A 19,590-nucleotide genomic window follows, 5' to 3' on the forward strand; every position below is an offset into this window, starting at 1 on the left:
GTTCTCAGTATCTGAGAACCTCTGGGAACTGCAACTCTTACTCGCACCATTGAGAATTGATAATAATCCATTGATAATAATCACTTACTATGTCAAAACATGGATATCCAATGGCCCCATGGTTTAGCAGCGCCACGCTGCAGGTTCTCCACAGGGCCAAGTGAGAAATCCAGGAGGTCCTGTTCCACAGGAGTGGAAGCATGTTGCTCTCCTGACTGATCATGTTACTTGGACAGAGGTAGTTGCAATGCAGCTAGGCTGTACTTGGAAGGACAAATGTCCAAGACAAGAAAATGATGTATGATTTGCTGAGGTCTCCATGAGGAAGTGACACCACCCAGTCACTGCAAATTGACATGTATAGGAGCAACAAGCAATATCAGCGAGCCAGTGCAGTGGGCTGTCAGATAGGAATTAGGGTTTCAGGCCTCACTATCATATGGAAATTGTAGATGGAATGTGTGGGAGTCATTTCATACTCTGAATGCCGTACCTTTTTCTAGACACAGCAAACACTATCAAACACTAACCGGAAGGGGCTCAGCAACTATGGTAAGCCTGTATCCTCATAAGTGGTTGTATTAGAACCAAGTATGCATTAATGGAGCTCTGGAGTATCGTAGCATCCAGTGCAGAGGCTTATGTATGCTGTTGACAACAGGACTAATGCCTGAAACATTAATGAGGAAATAGATTGTGTATAAAACCATCAGTTAATTTTGTTTGTCCTCCATTATATGTGGAGCAAATCCATCAAGCTGAGACAGCCTACACCCAAGCTCCACACTGAGCATCATGCATGAGGATGATGACTCAGAATCCTCCCAGGGCAGGTACACTCATCCTGGTGGATGCATATTCCAGATTTGGCTCACAGTTGCAGTATGGTATGCACATCAGAGGCACATGCCCACAGCTACTGGAGGATTTGGGAGGTGAGGACACTGGCACTTGGAGGACCACTGGAGACCAATCCCTTGCTGAGCCCCACAAAGATGATGAGCTCTAGAATCAGCCATAACAGACCTGGTGAAGATGCAGAGACAGGCAGGGGAGCAGCAACAAGAGAAGCCAGAGCCTATGCATACTATAAGCACAACTGATATTTCGTCTGACTTTACTTCAGAAGATTACAGGTTTGACTCCTGGCTGGCTCGAAACTTTAATGGGGCTCTCTTGTGGCACAGCGGTAGTGTCCTCACCCATGGACTGTGAGGCTCAGGTTCAAGTCCTAACCTGCTCCAAAGTTGTGTAATATCATCTCTGAACATGATGATCCTAAAAATAGGTTAATGGAGCAAAGATTGGATAAGTGTACAGCCATGTAGAATTCCAAAAGGCTCCACATGGTGCAACGAACAGGTTGCACACACTGACTTTCCCCTTAGAATGGAGATGTGCACTTGATGATTTCCCTAGGTTTCTCAGCTACTAGTTAGGTGATATTATCACTATACTATAGTTTCCCCATGCTTTTCAGTTCATGTTCCATTGCAATTTCTTGAGCCGCAGTTGTCTGAGCATCACATATACCACTCACTGCATCCCTGCTAATTCAAAACTATATGCATGCAATGATTGTGTGGCAGACTCAGAGAGCAAGTATGGAGTGAGGTACCACTGTGCCTGTAAAGGTAGATGTGAGAACATGAGCATGAAAGCACATTATATATCAACGAAACCTGCCAGGCTGCCATCTTTCTGCTATTGTCTTTCTCTGTTGCTCCTGAATCCTTATGGAGGGGCTTCCTATTGGACAATGAAACATTCCAGTATTTTAGCTGTACTCAGTAGCACCAATAGACAAGCAGGGAAAGAAGATAATTCTACGAAAGTTGTCTCAAAGTACAGTATAGCTGTTAAAATTTCTGTCTGTTCCCCAAGAGTAGACCACAGCTCTTCGTAAGCACAAACTAGGAGAATTGCAAGGATACCTGTGATACATGTTTGGGGATCTTGTTTATATTGGAATCTGGCAGCATAATCAATTGCCACATATATATATTTCTACACAAAAAAAACCTGTTCAGACATATTACGTACATGTCTGGAGCTGGTAGGACTTGAATCCAGACCTTCTGGCCCAGTAGCAGGGATGCTACCATTACACCACAGGACTCCATTGCCACAAACATCACCACTGGAAAATTGGAATGTGTTGAAAATTGGCAGAGATCCAGTCTAACTGATTTAATGCATAATTTTCAATTTGTTTATGGGCTCAAATTAATTGTGTAGTTGAACCTGAAATCTACAGGCACCTTTATAAATAGATGAAGTAATATCACCCTCATAGAAGGTTATATACACAGAAAAACTAAACCTAGTCATAAAAACACATGCAGTGGTTATGTAATCTTTAGTTTCTAGGAATAGCTGAACAACTCAATGTGTTTCACAATAGTACTGGACATTGCTATTTGAAAGGGAGGTCGGGAATATCACGTTGCTGATATCTTTGGAGCTGAATTCTCAGTTCACAAAACCATTTGACTCGCAAGATAAAGAGACTTAACCTGCTCCATTTTTGCATGCTCAGCTTTATTTGCAATTGGAACCTTGCATTAAAAATATCAACAGAACCTGACAACATACAGACAGAAGAAGACATTTGAGTCAAAGAGCACTGCTCCCCAATGAAATTAAATCATGACTGAACTGTGTCTTAACTCCACTTGCTCACCTTGGTTCCAAATCCACTAATATCTTTACATGACAAATAATCTATCAAACTCAGTTTTAACAGTTTTGGTTGACCTCTAGTCTTGAGCATTTTAAGAGACTTTCGGATAACCACTCCCCTAATGTCAAGAATGGCTGCTTCCTGGCATACATTACCCTTCAACCTGACATTACAAGAAACAGATTATTTAACTGTTTTCACAGTTGGACATTTTAAATGTCACATTGCCTCCAATATGATAATAATCTAACACTGACTATCAAAGATACCTAACAAAAACCAAAAGCACTGTGGATCCAGTGAGTTCTGAGGAAGGGTCACTGAAGCTGAAAGGTTAACTCTGATTTCTCTCTTCAGATATTGCTAGACCTGCTGACCTTTACCAGCAATTTCTGTTTTTATATCAAAAATACCTAATTGCCTGTTAAGCTCTTTGTGATATCCTGAGATTGTGAAGAGGTGACATATAAATAAATGAATGTTATTATTTTTGCCTACATACCACTCATATTGAAAGCTATTCTAGTTTTGTTGATAGGAAGTGGCCTTTTCCAGCTGAGAAAGCATTTATTGTCCATTCCCTAATTGTCACGAAAAAATGGTGGTGAGCTGCAAATCTTAAATCACTGCTGTGATGTTAAGGAATAAAGTGCAGAATTTTAACCCAGTGACACGATGGACTGTAATATATTTCCAAGTTGGGATGATGTGTGTGGTTTGAAGGGAACTTTGGAAGTGGTGGTGATCCCATATAGTGTACTTCCTATCCTTGTCCTTCTAGCTGCTGGTGGTCATAGGTTTGATAGGTGATGTCTAAGGAGCTTTGTTGAGGTGCTGCAGCGCATTTGTAGATGATACACATTGCTGCTGCTGTGTGTTGGTGGTGGAGAGAGTGAACGTGGTCACAATGAAATGATTGTTTTGTCCTGGACAATGTCAAACTTCTTGAATATTGGGGTTGCTTGTGGGGAGAGTTTCGTCATACCGCTGGTTTATGCTTTGCAGATTATGAGGTAAATACAATGACTGCAGATGCTGGAAACCAGATTCTGGATTAATGGTGCTGGAAGAGCACAGAGGTTCAGGCAGCATCCAAGGAGCAGCGATCATGGACAGGCTTTGGAAGTCAGGAGGTGAGTTTTTGGTTACAGAATTTCTAGTTTCCTATCTGATTTTGGAGCCACAACTAGTGCAGACCAGTTTCTATTTAGTGGTAACCCCTGAATGTTTATAGTGGGGGAATTCATACTGTAAAAAGTAATGCTATTGGGCAAGGGGGAATGATTAGATCCCTTTTGTTGAAGATATTCATTGCCTGATTTCTTTGTCATTCATCAGCCCAAATCTGGATAATGTCCAAGTCTTGCTGCATTTGGACACAGACTGCTTCAATATGTGAAGAATCATGAATATTGCTGAACATTGTGAATTATCAGAGAACAGCCCTGCTTCTGACCTATCACAGAATTGATACATCATGCCTGCACTGGTTCCATTACCTTGTGCCAATTTCCTGTCTTTTCCCATAATCCTGCACAACATACCTATCCAAACAATTATCTCATGCCATCTTGAATGCTTCAATTGAATCTGCGTCCACCACATTTCCAGGCAGTGCATTCCATATAATGAAGGGAAGTTATTGATCAAGCAGCTAAAAATGGTTTGGCTAGGACGCCAGGCTGAGGAACTCTTGTCAAGGTATCCTGTAACTGAGATGACTGACCTTCATCAACTCCAACCATCTTCCTGCCACATGTGACTCCAGTCAAAGAAGACCTTTCTCTCTGATTTACAGTGTCTCCAGATTTTCTAGAACTCCAGTCAAATGGCGTATTGATGTCAGTTTACCATTTATATAAATGATTTGGATGAGAATATAAGAGGCATAAGTTTGTGGATGACATCAAAATTGGTGACATAGTTGACAGTGAAGAAGGTTATCTGAGATTACAAAGAGAACTTGAGCAATTAGGTCAAGGGGCTGAGGAGTGGCAGATGGAATTTAATTCGGACAAGACTAGAGTGTGCTAGAAAAGTCCAGCAGGTCAGGCAGCATCCGAGGAGCAGGAGAGTTGATGTTTCGGGTAAAAGCCCATCATCAGGAATGCCCTTCCTGATGAAGGGCTTTTGCCTGAAACGTCGATTTTCCAGCACCAAGCTAATCTTGACTGTGATCTCCAGCATCTGCAGTCCTCACTTTTGCCTTTGATTTGGACAATGGAAGGTATTGTATTTTGGTAAAACAAACAAGTGCAGGACTTATTGATGGTAGAGCCCTGGGTAAAGTTGTAGAATAGAGAGACCTAGGGATTCCAGTATATAATTCTTGAAATTTGCATCATGTAGACAGAGTGGTTAGGAAAACGTTTACATGCTTGCCATCATTGCGCAGTCCTTTGAGTATAGGTGTTGGTACACCATATTGAATTTGTACAGGACATTGTTGAGGCCACTTCCGGAGTATTGTATGCAGTTCTTGTTGTCCTGTAATAGGAAGGATATTATTAAGCTGGAGAGGGTTCAGAACAGAATTGTCAGGATGTTGCTGGAAATGGAGAATTTGAGTTATAAGGAGAGGGTGGATGGGCTGGGACTTTTTTCAGGGATGACCATATAGAGGCTTATAAATTATGAGGGGGTAGATAAGGTGAATAGCAAAGGTCATTTCTCTGAAGTGGGGGAGTTCAAAACTAGGGAGCATATTTTTTAAGATGAGAGGAGAAAGATTTCAAAAGGACGTGAGGGGCAATTCTTTTACACAAAGAGTGGTCAGTGTGTGGAATCAACTGTCAGAGGAAGTGGTGGATGTAGGTACAGTTACAAGGTACATGAATAGGAAACGTTTGGAGGGATATGGGCCAAATGCAGGCAGGTGGACCTAGTTCAGTGCAGGAAACTTAGTTAGCATGGACTAATTGGGCCAAAGGGTCTGTTTCCATGCTGTGTGACCTCACCTCTGTAACTCGATTATATTTTTTCCTAGGCTACTGAAGGAGGTGGCTCGGGAAATCGTGGATGCGTTGGTGATTATTTTCCAGAGTTCCATAGATTTGGGGTCGGTTCCTGAGGATTGGAGGGTGGCTAATGTTATACCACTTTTTAAGAAAGGTGGGAGAAAGAAAGTAGGAAATTTTAGACCAGTTAGTCTGACCTCAGTGGTGGGAAAGATGCTGGAGTCTATTATAAAGGATGAAATTACAGCACATCCGGATAGTAGTAATAGGATACGACAGAGTCAGCATGGATTTATGAAGGGGAAATCATGCTTGACTAATCTTCTTGAATTTTTTGAGGATGTAGCTCTGAAGATGGATGAGGGAGATCCAGTAGATGTAGTGTACCTGGACTTTCAGAAAGCTTTTGATAAAGTCCCACATAGGAGGTTAGTGAGCAAAGTTAGGGCGCATGGTATTGGGGGCAAAGTACTAGATTGGATTGAAAATTGGTTGGCTGATAGGAAACAAAGGATAGTGATAAACGGCTCCATTTCAGAATGGCAGGCAGTGACCAGTGGGGTACCGCAGGGATCCGTGCTGGGATCGCAGCTTTTTACAATATATGTTAATGATATAGAAGATGGTATCAGCAATAACATTAGCAAATTTGCTGATGATACAAAGCTGGGTGGCAGGGTGAAATGTGATGAGGATGTTAGGAGATTACAGGGTGACCTGGACAAGTTAGGTGAGTGGTCAGCTGCATGGCAGATGCAGTTTAATGTGGATAAACATATGGTTATCCACTTTGGTGGCAAGAACAGGAAGGCAGATTACTACCTCAATGGAATCAATGTAGGTAAAGGGGCAGTACAGAGAGATCTGGGTGTTCTTGTACACCAGTCAATGAAGGCAAGAATGCAGGTACAGCAGGTAGTGAAAAGGGCTAATAGCATGCTGGCCTTCATAACAAGAGGAATTGAATATAGAAGCAAAGAGGTGCTTCTGCAGCTGTACAGGGCCCTGGTGAGACCACACCTGGAGTAATGTGTGCAGTTCTGGTCTCCAAATTTGAGGAAAGACATTCTGGCTATTGAGGGAGTGCAGCGCAGGTTCACGAGGTCAATTCCTGGAATGGCGGGATTAACTTACACTGAAAGACTGAAGCGACTGGGCTTGTATACCCTTGAATTTAGAAGACTGAGAGGGGATCTGATTGAGACATATAAGATTATGAAAGGATTGGACACTCTGGCAGCAGGAAACATGTTTCCGCTGATGGGTGAGTGCCGAACCAGAGGACACAGCTTAAAAATACGGGGTAGACCATTTAGGACATAGGTGAGGAGAAACTTCTTCACCCAGAGAGTTGTGGCTGTGTGGAATGCTCTGCCCCAGAGGGCAGTGGAGGCCCAGTCTCTGGATTCATTTAAGAAAGAGTTTGATAGAGCTCTCAAAGATAGTGGAATCAAGGGTTATGGAGATAAGGCAGGAAGAGGATACTAATTAGGAATGATCAGCCATGATCATATTGAATGGCGGTGCAGGCTCGAAGGGTGAATGGCCTACTCCTGCACCTATTGTCTATAGTCTATTGTCTATTATCTTTGAACCAAGAGTGTAATGGGGTCAGGAGCTGATTGGGTTTGTCAGAATTCAAAAGAAGGATTTTTGACAAGAGAGTCATTGAGAAGATTATCTCTTTGCATGTGCTGCTTGATAGCACTGCTGATGAAACCTTCTATTTATTGATGATGGGGCAATAATTGGCCAAGTTGGATTTGTTGTGATTTTTTTCCATGTAGAACATACCAGGGTGATTTTCCACATTGTCATATAGATGACAGTGTTGTATCTGCTCTAGAACAGTTTGACCAGGGATGCAGCAAGTTCTGGGTCATCAGTCTTTCGTACTTTTGCTGGAATATTGTCAGGACCCGTGGCCCTTGCGGTATCCAGTGCTTTCAGCTGTTTCTTGATATCACATGCCCTGAATGAAATTCACCAAAAATTGTCATCCATGATGCTGGGGATCTCCAAAGGAAGTTGAGATGGATTATGTACTTGGAATGTTTGTCTGAAGATTGTTGCAAAAGCTTCAGCCTTATCTTTTATACTAATGTGCTGAGCTGACAGTCATTGAGGATGAAGATATTTATGGAGCCTCCTCCTTCAGTCAATTTTTAAACTGCCTCATAAATCTCTGAAGTGATAACATGCAACAAATTGTGTTGTTGTACAGTTATTACACTGGGTGGCCATTCTTTTAAAGAGGAACATCCTACAAACAATGGGAAATATAACCAATTAAAGCATTTCATTCTGATGAGGACATGGTGGTAGACATAACCTGTCTTTTTCTCTCTTTGTTCATTGGGGTAGTTTGGTCTAAAACTTCTGAGTTCTTGGAATTGTCATCTTTAGTCAGTTTGAGAATCTAGGCACCATCCAGACAAACCTGTATTGGGAGGAAATATAGTTGGCAAGTCAGCATTTATTACCCAATTCCTAGTTGTAAAGATAATGAGGAGCTGCTTCCTGAACAAGTCTGTAATGGAATGGCATTTCCTCAGCATTGAAAGATAGGGAGTTCTGAGAATTTGATTCCGTGATGATAAAGGAATAATGACATAGTTCCAAATAGAAATCCTGTGTGACTGGGGGAGGATCTTGCAGATGGTGGAAGTAGTAGTTTTGGGGCAGTGTTATCAGAAACAAGTGAATGGGCAAAAAACTTGGCTGATGCTACATAATATGGGAAAATATGAGGTTATGCGCTTTGGCAGAGAGAGTAGAAGAGCTAGATTTTATGTAAATGGAGAAAGCACAGAGAGATTTGGGGTTCTCATGCATGAATCATAAAAAGCTAGCAACCAAGTTCATGGGTAAGGCAAATGGAACATAGGCCCTCATTATGCAGGGAAAGGGGTATTAAAACAGGGAGGTTTTGCTAAAACTATAAACTATATGGTTAGACATCACCTGGAATACCATAAATAGCTTTGGTCCCCTTATGTAAAGAATGTTATACTGGCATTGGAGACAATAGAGGGAAGAATCACTAGGTTGATTCTGGGTTTGGAGAGATGTCCTTACATGGAGAGGTTGGGAAAGGTGGGCCTGTATTTATTAGAGATTAGAAGAATGTGTAATATTGTAATATGTAAGATTATTAGGTGCTTAAGAATGTAGATTTGGACAGATTGTTTCCCTATATGGAATTGTCTAGGAATAATTTCGTAAGGAGTTGCTTATTTAAGACCAAGATGAGGAGGATTTTCTTCTCTCAGAGAGTAGTGAATCTGTGGAATTCTTTACCACATAGGTCTGTGGTCATTAAGTATACTCAAGGCTGAGCTAGGTTTTTAAACAGGAAGGGAATAAAGAGTTACAGGGGATAAGGCAGGAAAGTGGAGTTGAGAATCATCATGTCAGCCACAATCTCTTTGAACGGCAGTGCAGACCCAATGGGCTGAATAGCCAACATCTGCCAAACCTTATGAATTTTTGGAATGTTTAATCTTCTGACTGCAGGGACAAAAATCCTACTATTGCAACAAGTTGAAAGGGAGCAGAAAATCAAGGATTGATGAGGTTAGGACTTGAAGGGTGAAAATGTTAAAAAAAGATTTTTTTTTTAAGACCTCAAATATAATTTGCCATGGAAAGCTCACTTTGCATGGTCAGCTGCCTTACTTTGATGTTAAGTAGGATGCCTCCTCCCTTACCCAGTTCATCTTGGATTTTTCTGCATACAGTTTGCTTCCTTCATTATTTGAGTGTCTTTCATCAATGCTTGGCCAGGGCTTCCTGTGCAGCCTTACACACTGCGCATTAATGTGCAGGTGGTCATGTAACCAACAATCACATCAAACCCACCCCCCTGCACCAACCACTTGCCTCCAAAACTTCCTGTTTCACACAGTCAGAGGGAAAAACAAGGCTTCAATCTGCAGAGGGCATGTCAACTTATTTCTGTGGTGATGCTGTTAACTCTTCCAATCCTTCATTTCTGCTGTGCAACTAAACAGTTTATGTGAGTGGTCTGTGTATTTTGAGTGAGCTGATTGCAGAAAGGAGTGAGTTAGACGATAGGATAGCAGAGAAAGAGGCTGTTCATACCATTGTACCGGTGTCAGCTCTTGGAAAATATTCCCCAGTGAGCTCTACCACTTCGGCTGATTCTGCATATTCTGTAATTTACTTATTTTCAGGTCTAGATACAATTTTCTCATGAAAGATCTCACTGAATCTGCTTCCAACAACCCTCTGATCACAATAAGTAAAACATGTTTAAAATGCTTCCTCATCGCTTTCTTAGTTTTGTCGTCAGTGTGGCAAGCTGTAAGACTGGGCAAAGCCTTTTGATCAGCGATGAGGAGTGGTGTCCCTGATGTATAGCATATGACAATAGTAACCTGTGACACAAGGAACTGCTAATGGAAACAGATGTAAGCAGTCACTTTGCCTGCCTCACGTGTGATATGGGGAAATCTTTTAAGTTTTCTCAGAAGAACAATCCCAGTTTCTCTCATCTCTCCACATTAACTGCAGCTCCTCATCACTTCTACCCATTCTGGTTAATCTCCTTTGCATATTCCATAAGGTCATGACACCATTTCTCAAGATTCAAGAAATAATCAAGATTGTGTTCCCTACCTCGGCTGTTGGCTTGTCATAAAGGCCCTCTGGTTCCTGAATGTCGTTTATGGAAGGAAGTCTGCTGTCTTTCCTGGCCTTTTTTAAAAATGGATTTGGTCATTGTATGTGGGCATTACTGGCTGGACAAATATTTGTTTCCTGTCCCTAATTGCTGTCGAGAAGGTGTTGGAGATCAGCCTTCTAGAACTGCTGAAGTCCATTTGATGTAGATACACCCACAGGCATTTAGGATCGAGTTGCAGGATTCCAGCAAAAGAACAGCGATTTATTTCCAAGTTTGGATGGTGAGTGGCTCAGCAGGAGGCTTGTTCCCATGTATCTCCTGCCCTTGACCATCTAGATGGTAGTGGATCTGTCTGCCAGGTGATGTCTTAGAAATCTTGCAGCATTTCTGCAGTGCATCTTGTAGAGAAGGTTCAAAGAAGGTTCACTGGGATGATCCCTGGAATGGAGGGATTGCCTTACGAGCAAAGACTAAACAGGTTGGGACTCTACTTGCTGCTGTTTGGAAAAATGAGAATTGATCTCATTGAAATATAAATGATTCTTAAGGATCTTGACCTTTGGGAGGATGTTTCCCCTCCTGGGAGAATCTAGGACCAGAGGGTATAGTCACAGGATACAGGAGCACCAATTTAAGACAGGGATAAGGAGGAATTTCTTTTCTCAGAGGGTTGGGAGTCTTTGGAATTCCTTGCCACACAGAGCTGTGGGGTCAGAGTCCTTGTGTATATTTGAGGCTGAGAGAGAGATTCTTGATCAGTCGGGGAATCAAGGGTTGTGCAGAAAGGGCAGGAAAGTGCGGGATCAGCCATGATTCTATTGAATGGTGGAACAGGCTCGAGGGACTGAACGGCCTACTCCTGTTCCTATTTCTTATGACTTTTTGGCCCAAGTATAAGTACTTAAGTACTTATGCAGGTTTTGCTGCATTTGGATGTAGTTTGAGTATCTCATGGGTTGTCAGTGGTGCTGAATATTTCATAATTATAAGTGAACATAATCATTTGTCACCCAATGATAGAGGGGTCGTCATCAGTGAAGCAGCTGAAGATGGTTTGATGAAGGACACCACAGTGAGGAATGCCTGCAGAGATGTCTGGAGCTGACTGACCTCCAGCAAACACGACCATCTGCCTTTGTGCTAGGTATGACTCCAATCATCAGAGAGTTTTTCCCTTGCTTCTGATTGACTTCAGTTTTGCTAGGGCTTATTGATACCACACTTGGTGAAATGCGGCCTTGATCCAAAGAGCAGTGTCTCTGACGTCACCTCTGGAGTTTAGCCCTTTGTTCCTTTGTGTGAACCTAAGGCTGTAATGAGGTCAGGAATGTATTGATATTGGGCTGAGCCCAAACACAATAGTTTATTTCTAAGCAAGAGCTGTTGATGACCCCTTTCCACCTCTTTACCGATAAGAGTAGACTGATGGGGCAATATATCTGGATTAGTGGTGCTGGAAGAGCACAGCAGTTCAGGCAGCATCCGAGGAGCAGTAAAATCGACGTTTCGGGCAAAAGCCCTTCATCAGGAATAAAGGCAGAGAGCCTGAAGTGTGGAGAGATAATCTAAAGGAGGGTGGGGGTGGGGAGAAAGTAGCAGAGATACAATAGGTGAGTGGGGGAGGGGATCAAGGTGATAGGTGGGGGGCAGGGGGAGGGTGGAGTGGATAGGTGGAAAAGAAGATAGGCAAGTAGGTCAAGTCACGGAGACAATGCTGAGCTGGAAGTTTGGAAGTAGGGTGAGGTGGGGGAAGAGGAAATGAGGAAACTGTTGAAGTCCACATTGATGCCCTGGGGTTGAAGTGTTCCGAGGCGGAAGATGAGGCGTTCTTCCTCCATGCTTCTAGGGGTGAGGGAGCGGCGGTGAAGGAGGCCCAGGACCTTCATGTCCTCGGCAGAGTGGGCGGGGGAGTTGAAATGTTGGGCCACAGGGCGGTGTGGTTGATTGGTGCGGGTATCCCAGAGGTGTTCCCTAAAGCACTCTGTTAGGAGGCGTCCAGTCTCCCCAATGTAGAGGAGACCGCATCGGGAGCAATGGATACAATAAATGATATTAGTGGATGTGCAGGTAAAACTGTGATGGGTGTGGAAGGCTCCTTTAGGGCCTTGGATGGAGATGAGGGAAGAGGTGTGGGCGCAGGTTTTGCAGTTCCTGCGGTGGCAGTTGAAGGTGCCAGGATGGGAAGGTGGGTTGTGGGCGGGGCGTGGACCTGATCAGATAGTCACAGAGGGAACGGTCTTTGCGGAACGCGGAAAGGGGTGGGGAGGGAAATATATCCCTGGTGGTGGGGTCTTTTTGGAGGTGGCGGAAATGTCGGCGGTGATTTGGTTTATGCGAAGGTTGGTAGGGTGGAAGGTGAGCACCGGGGCGTTCTGTCCTTGTTACGGTTGGAGGGTTGGGGTGCAGGATGTGGATGAGATGCGTTGGAGGGCATCTTAACCACGTGGAAAGGGAAATTGCGGTCTCTAAAGAAGGAGGCCATCTGGTGTGTTCCATGATGGAACTGGTCCTCCTGGGAGCAGATACGGCAGAGGCGGAGGAATTGGGAATACGGGATGGCATTTTTGCAAGAGGTAGGGTAGGAAGAGGTGTAATCCAGGTAGCTGTGGGAGTTGGTGGGTTTGTAAAAAATGTCATTATCAAGTCGGTCGTCATTAATGGAGATGGAGAGGTCCAAGAAGGGGAGGGAGGTGTCAGAGATGGTCCAGGGAAATTTAAAGTCAGGGTGGAATGTGTTGGTGAAGTTGATGAACTGCTCGATCTCCTCGCGGGAGCACGAGGTGGCGCCAATGCAGACATCAATGTAGCGGAGGAAGAGGTGGGGAGTGGTGCCGGTGTAATTACGGAAGATCAACTGTTCTATGTGGCCAACAAAGACACTGGCCCATGGCTACACCTTTGGTCTGGAGGAAGTTGGAGGATTTGAAGGAGAAATTGTGAAGGGTGAGGACCAGTTCGGCCAAACGAATGAGAGTGTCGGTGGAAGCGTACTGTTGGGAACGTCTGGAGAGGAAAAAACGGAGGGCTTGGAGGCCCTGGTCATGGCGGATGGAGATGTAGAGAGATTGGATATCCATGGTGAAAATGAGGCATTGGGGGCCAGGGAAATGGAAGTCTTGGAGGAGGTGGAGGGCGTGGGTGGTGTCTCGAATGTATGTGTGCAGTTCCTGGACTGGGGGGGATAGGACAGTGTTGAGGTAGGTAGAGATGAGTTCAGTGGGCAGGAGCATGCTGTGACAATGGGTCGGCCAGGGTGGTCAGGCTTGTGGATCTTGGGAGGGAAGTAGAACCGTGCAGTGTGGGGTTCCTGGACTATAAGGTTGGCAGCTGTGGGTGGGAGATCTCCTGAGGTGATGAGGTTCTGCATGGTCTGGGAGATGATGGTTTGGTGATGGGGGGGTGGGGTCATGGTCGAGGGGGCGATAGGACGAGGTGTCCTTGAGTTGGCGTTTGGCTTCAGCGGTGTAGAGGTCAGTGCGCCAGACTACCACTGCGCCCCCTTTATCTGCTGGCTTGATGGTGAGGTTGGAATTGGAGCAGAGGAATTGGAAGGCTGCGTGTTGTGAGGGTGAGAGGTTGGAGTGGGGGAGGGGGGTAGACAGGTTGAGGTGGTTAATGTCCCGGCGGCAGTTGGAAATGAAGAGGTCGAGGTCAGATAATAGGCCAGCGCGGGATGTCCAGGTGGATGCAGTGTGTTGGAGGTGGGCGAAGGGATCCTCGGAAGGTGAATGGGAGTCCTGATTGTGAAAGTAAGCTTGGAGGCTGAGGCAGCGGAAGAAGTGTTCAACGTCACAGCGTGTATTAAATTAATTGATGCGTGGACGGAGGGGGATGAAGGTGAGTCCTTTGCTGAGGACTCAATGAGGGGAAGATCTGGAGGGATGGTGAAAACTCGGCAGGGCTGGGAGCTGGGAGTGGGGGCGGAGCCAGTAACTGGAGTGGGTGTGATGATGGGGGGAATGGGGATGGAGTCATGAGCAGGGGTGGTGTTCCCCTCAGGGTTCTAGGGCCGGGAATGGTGAAAGTGGGGTCTGTGGGGGGCGTGTCAGCAGAATGCAGGTGAGTGGCGTTGGTGGGGGTGGAAGTGATGGCACACGGCAGTAGGGGTGGCAGAAGTCACTAAGCATGTGACATCAGCGATGAAGTGAGGGGGCGGAAGTGATGTCACGAGTGATGCATGAGGAATTGTGAGGGGCTGAAGTGGTTGTGGGAGTGGCCATGATGGGGGCGGAAGTGACATCATCAATCAGCGTTGAGGTGGCAGCTGCACCAGCTGCATGGCTAATGGCATCTGAGCAATTCCAGAGGTCGGGGGAATCTTCTGGAATGTTTGAGGAGCGCTGGCTATGGAGGTGGGTAGATAAAAGTTTGTTGTACTGACAATTTTTGATGTTTGAGATGGAATTGAAATACTGTTTGTTGAGGTTATGAATTCTCCTGAGGATGTAGTACAGAGTGTGTCCTTTGCAATTCTGAGAGAGTGTGGCCCTCAGCTGAGGCAGGGCTGACTGTAGAGAGGTTAGGTGCTGGCGCATTGCTGCAAACGTGGAGCGGAGGACCTTGAAGGGGAACTGTTGCTGGTGTTTTTGAATCTGTAGCCTGTACTGTTTGTCCTGTTTGGGTTTGAACTCTGCTGGTTATAAGGTGGTCCGGAGTCCGTGTGGGATGAGTTGGTTACGGAGGCAGGCACTGAGGAAGCAAATGTGGCTGTGGTAGCAAGTTTGTTTCAGGACATGATTGAAGAACTTCAGAGCAGAGGAAATGACCTGGGAGTTGCAGTGGGAGAGGGACTCCCTGAGATTCTTGTAGAGAGAGGAGGAAAACTTCTTCAAGGCAGGCACCTTTGCAAGAGGATTGGGAAGAAAGTAGCATAGAGTACAATAGGTGAGTGGGGGAGGGGATGAAGGTGATAGGGCAGGGGGAGGGTGGAGTGGATAGGTGTAAAAGAAATTAGGCAAGTCCTGGGCCTCCTTCACTGCTGATCCCTCACCACCAGATGCCTGGAGGAAGAACGCCTCATCTTCCGCCTTGGAACACTGCAACCCCAGGGCATCAATGTGGACTTCAACAGTTTCCTCATTTCCCCTTCCCCCACCTCACCCTAGTTCCAAACTTCCAGCTCAGCACTGTCCCATGACTTGTCCTACCTGCCTATCTTCTTTTCCACCTATCCACTCCACCCTCCCCCGCCCCCAACCTATCACCTTCATCCCCTCCCCCACTACCTATTGTACTATGCTACTTTCTCTCCACCCCCACCCTTCTCTAGCTTATCTGTCCACGCTTCAGGCTCTCTGCCTTTATTCCCGATGAAGGGCTTTTGCCCGAAACGTCGATTTTACTGCTCCTCGGATGCTGCCTGAACTGCCGTGCTCTTCCAGCACCACTAATCCAAATATCTGGTTTCCAGCATCTGCAATCATTGTTTTTACCTGATGGGGCAATAGTTGACCAGGTTGGATTTCTTGTGTATAAGCCAACTTTCCACATTGTCAAAGAGATGCCAGTGTTGTAGCTGCACTGGAGCATCTTGGCTAGGAATCATTAAGTCCTTGAGCATAAGTCTTTAGTACTATTACTGGAATGTTGTCAGGACCATAGGCTTTGCAGTATCCAGTGTCTACAGCTATTTATTGATATCATGTGGAACGAATCAAATTGGCTGAAGACTGACACCTAGAATTTTGGTGTCCTCCAGATGATGCAGAGATAGATCATCCACTCGGCACTTCTGGTTGAAGTTTGTTGCAAATACTTCAGTCTTAACTTTGCACTGATGGCTGGGCTCCCATCATTGAGGATAACTATATTTTTGGAACCCTCACTTCCAGTGAGCTGTTTTAATTGTCTACGACCATTCACAACTGGACATGGTATGTCTGCAGAGCTTCAATCTCATCCATTTGTTAGAGAATTGCTTAATCCATTCTATCACTTGCTGCTTATGCTATTTGGCACATCAGCAGTCCTTTTTTGTAGTTTCATCAGATTGATACCTCATTTTTCACCATGTTTGATGCTGCACCTGGCTTGATAATAATGATAGACTGGAAATATGCTGGACCGTGAAATTGCAGATTGTGTTTGGGTATATTTCTGCTGCTGTCGATGGCCAACAGCACTTCTTGAATACCTAGTCTTGAGTTGCTAGCTCTGTTCAAAACCTATCCTGTTTAGTACAGTTGTAATGCCACACAACATGATGAATGATATCCTCAGTGTGAAGGCAGGGCTTCGTCTCAGCAAGGACTTTGTGGTGGTCATTACTAACAATATTGGCATGAACAAATGCATCAGTGGCAGGCAGATAGGTGAGGATGACGTCAAGTAGAGTTTCCAGCGTTTTGGCTCCTTCACCATCTGTCATACGCCCAATGTAGCAGCTATGTATTTTGGAATTGGACGAGTTCAGTCAATTGTGATGCTGCTGAGCCACTCTTTGTTACAGACATTGAAGTCTCCCACCCAGAGCACATTCTGTACCTTTACCACCTCAGTGTTTCTTCCAAGTGATGTTCGGCATGGAAGATTTTGGCTGAGTGGGAGTAGTATGTGGTAAACAGCAGGAGGTCTTATTGCCCATGTTTGACATGATGCCATGCTGCTTTGTAGGGTCTAGGGTTAGTTATGAGGACTCCATGGCAATTCCCTCCTGACTGTGTACCACTGAGCCACCATTGGTGCTATGTGTGTCCTGTCAATGAGACAGGACATACCCATGGAAGGTGTTGATGTTGTGTAGAGTTTGCACGTTCACCCCATGTCTGTGTGGGTTTCCTTTGGGTGCTCCGGTTTCCTCCCACAGTCCAAAGATGTGCAGTTAGGTGAATTGGCCATGATAAATTGCCCACAGTGTTCAGGGAAGTGTAGGTTTGGTGCACTAGTCAGAGGTAAATATAGGATAGGGATACTGGGTGGGATACTCTTTGGATGGTTGGTGTGGACTTATTGGGCCGAAGGGCCTGTTTCTACACTGAATAAAACTTTTGTTATTTTTGTTTTTGTTATTATATGGTAGGGGTGCTTGGTACGAACCAGCCTAGCCAGAGTTTCTTGCTGCCATACACTCAGTCAAATGCTGCCTTGTTGTCAAGGGCAGTTACTGTCATCTCAGGTCCCATGCTGGTTGCCATCTGAAATGGCCTTATAAGAGGGCAACTGGAGTTGGGCAATAAACATCAGCTCTCCAGCGACTTCAACATTCCCAGGATAAGTGCAAAAAAGTGTTGGCAATTTACTGTAACGTGGAACAAATTGAATAAGACCTTGGGAAGGATAAGGCATTTAGGGCTTGTGAACATGGATTTCTCCCAATTTCCTAAAACTGTGTCCTTTAAGAAACACCAGAGAGGGTGGGAAGAGAATGTGGATATTGATTTTTGAAAAAAACTTTTAAGAGGCAAAAAAATGGAATAAATTAGATACATGATTGGTAGGTAGAAACAAAAGAATAGGTGTTGGGGAAAGTGATTTGGAATGAAAAATATCACAACTGTGGTGCTGGAGCCATTCTTATCCTCTGATAGTGTGTTACATGTTACATGTTTTTTTCTTGATATATGACTTCAACTTCATACCAGTGTCATTGACTGTTATCTGAAGGGGCTTAGAAAGCATGAGCACTTCTTCGAGAGTAAATTGTGAAGGATAATGAAGCAGGTGGCTGAGGAAGATAGGAACATAGGAATGGGCCTTTCGGCCCTTTGGTCCTAGTGCAGCATTCTGAGATGGGAGAAGAAGGAACATTTTAACTTGGAGTTCTCAAGTTTTAGGTGATGGAGGTTGAGGTTTATAAGCATGATATCAGAACTGCAAGGTTACTGCTGCAGGACCTGAACAACATCCAGGTTTGGGCTGACAAGTGACAAGTAACATTCACCCACAGATGTTACAGACAACAATCACCTCCAACAAGAGAAAATCTTGGCATCATTCCTTGACAGGACATTGGAGGGTATTGCCAAATTGTCAACTGTCAATATCTTGCAAGTTACTCTGACTAGAAAATGCATTGGTCTAGTCATATACAAGGCTAGGAATTCTGTAGTGAATAACTCATATCCTGACTCCCTAAAGAACACACAAGTCAGCAGAGCAATGAAAAACTCTCCATGTGCCTGTATGAGTGCAGCTCCAACAACATTTAAGGACAAAGCAGCCCACTTAATTGGCACCACATCCACAAACATTCACTTCCTCCACCACTGACAATCAGTAGCAGTGGTATGTTCCACTTGCAAGATGTATTGCAGAAATTCAATAAGGCTCTTTAGACAGCATCGTCCATTGGAACATTGCCAGCTGCAAATTTTCCTCCAAGCCACACACCATCGTGACTTGCAAATACATCATCGTTTCTCCAGTGTTTCTGCGTCAAAATCCTAAAACTCCCTTCTTAATGGCATTGTGGAACTCCGTACACCAAATGGACTGCAGCAATTCAAGAAAGGAGCTCACATTCTCAAAGGAAGAGAGATGAGCAATTAATGTTGGTTTAGCTAGCAATACACATATCCTATGTTAAAATAAAAAATAGAGTTGTTGTAAAAAATTATCTGGTTTGCTAATGTCCTTTGGGGATGGAAATCTGCTGTCCTTGCCTGTATTTTTTCATTGCAGGAGTGCAATGAAAAACTCTCCATTTGCCTGTATTAGTGCAGCTCCAACAACACTCAAGGACAAAGCAGCCCACTTAATTGGCACCACATCCATAAATTTTCGCTTCCTCCACCACTGACAATCAGTAGCAGACCCCAGACACACAGCAAGATGGCTGCCCTTTGAAACTGCCCTTTGAAATGGCCTTAGCAAACCACTCAGTTCAATATCAACTAGCACAACAAATTCTGGTCTTGCCAAAAACATCCACATCCTTTGAAAGACTAAAGAGAAACAAAATGTGAAGAGATCAGGATTAATATTAAGTTATCAATATTAATATTAACTCAAGGTAGACATGGTGGGTATGTGATGCATCATGAGCTGGGGTAGACATGGTGGGTATGTGATGCATCATGGACTGGTAGCACTAAACACTCTGTGTGGTTTTGCTTCTAATTGTGAATAAAGAGGAGTTCAAGAATATAGAAGGTTTGAGGTTTGGCTTAAACTATCACAATCCTTAAACGATCAACTGTTTTATGCTGCATCCCAGGACGAACATCACCCTGGGTAGACCAAATGATATTCCCATGCTGTTTGCAAACAAATGGCATTAGTATTTGATGACTAGTTAGTGCCTTGTGCCAGGGCATGTTTCTTGTTGTTGCAAGGTAAGGTTGCTCTGGATATTGAGAAGAATG

This window comes from Hemiscyllium ocellatum, chromosome 47 (genome assembly GCF_020745735.1).
Source record: "Hemiscyllium ocellatum isolate sHemOce1 chromosome 47, sHemOce1.pat.X.cur, whole genome shotgun sequence".
Lineage (NCBI taxonomy): Eukaryota > Metazoa > Chordata > Chondrichthyes > Orectolobiformes > Hemiscylliidae > Hemiscyllium > Hemiscyllium ocellatum.